Genomic DNA, 1,783 nt, shown 5'->3' on the forward strand with positions numbered 1-1,783 from the left:
ACGAAACTTTAGCGACACAAGTCCTTACTTAATAAAACTGGTTTATTCTTTTCGAATACAACTTTACGATACACTTATTTTCAACAATCGCGCTAAAACAAACGCTATATCAACGAACGTCTACAATACTTCTGACTGCAGTTCAATTACTCACTATCTACACACACATTACGTTATTCCGTCACGTTGTCACTCTCTTTTATATATACCAGACTACCCTATATCTAGTAAATACTAGAGCATTCGCCAAGGTACAGGATAGTTCTAGAAACGTGGCGTCACAGTAGTCATGTGACTCGCTGACGCAACAATATCAATTCAAAACAGAGTTTGAAAAAAGCCTCTTAATCAGCTAAGTCTTTAGAAACTTTATATTTCCTCCAGAGGATTATATTCTTACGAAGCATATTTAAAAATGGGCATGATTAAATTAAACGTCCTTTCATCCGCTGAGGTCGTATGTTTTTTACATTCTTGTGATGATACACATATAAATGAAAGATTTTGACCAATTTTGTGATGAAGCTGTAATTAATTGTACTAAGTTCTGTTCCCTCTGGCGGTCAGAGAATAATGTCTCGCCAAATCTTTTTTGATAATGTATTGATACGCTCCTGCATTAAGTGACTTTCTATTATTTTGAAGTAAAATACTCTAAAAATCTGGTTTAAATACCCGTGGTGGGCACAGAACAGATATCCCATTATGTAGCTTTGTGCTTATCGAGAAACCAACAAACGAACTTAAGTAAAAAATAATAAAGTAACACGACGTCCATTAGTACCAACACCTAACAATACACTCAATAACCATCTGAGTGTTTTTGTAAATGTACACCTTCTTCCATCAGGATTGAATTGGGAATGGACATAGGTTTTTCGTTGTTGTTGTGACTTGTATTCCCAGTTGGTCAGTGGTAAGCCTACAACGCTAAAATCCGGGGCTCAACTCCTCGCGGTGGTCAAGAGGTCAGATAGGCTATTGTGTTAATTTGAGTTAACAACAACAAGTTTGTTAATTTTACATATTTTTTATGCTTGGTGATATCTCAGTACTGTAATTTTTATCAGTATAGCCCTTTCCATAAAATTATTCCTCAATAGTACAAAACTAGTAGACACCAAGTCGATAAAGATATCAGCTCTAATCGACTACTTTCATTCTGACAGATAAATCCGTAAGCCTAAATAAAACAATGATTTGTTCCGATATATGTGTAGCCTTCTTTGATGATAAAAACGTCTCAGAAGATATTACGTGATAAATGAGCTGTCTAATCATAGTTTAACGAATTAATTGATCGCATCTTGTTATATCTAGTTGAATCAAAAAACAATTTTTCACAGCTTGTAAGATGTTAAGAAGACTCATTCTAATATCACTTGAACATCTGATTCTGATTATTGCTACTAGATGCCGCAAGTTTACTTTTCACAGGTTTGAATTATTATAATAATTGATATTGAAAGTGTATTGCAGGTCACAGTCCACTAACACAACCTATTCACAAAAACATTTTTAGGCAATAAACCAATGATCTGTTGAACATTTTGAAAAATGTCACGTAATCTTTTATATGTTTGTTTTTGCAACAAAATTATAAGAAAGAAATATGTCATCCATCAACTTTAACACACGCATGCGTAGGAGTATCCCTGTATTGTTTGTTTGTTTTTGAATTTCGCGCAAAGCTACACGAGGGCTATCTGCGCTAGCCGTCCCTAATTTAGCAGTGTAAGACTAGAGGGAAGGCAGCTAGTCATCACCACCCACCGCCAACTCT

The sequence above is a fragment of the Limulus polyphemus genome, unplaced genomic scaffold, assembly GCF_000517525.1.
Source record: "Limulus polyphemus unplaced genomic scaffold, Limulus_polyphemus-2.1.2 Scaffold2570, whole genome shotgun sequence".
In the NCBI taxonomy this organism is placed as follows: domain Eukaryota; kingdom Metazoa; phylum Arthropoda; class Merostomata; order Xiphosura; family Limulidae; genus Limulus; species Limulus polyphemus.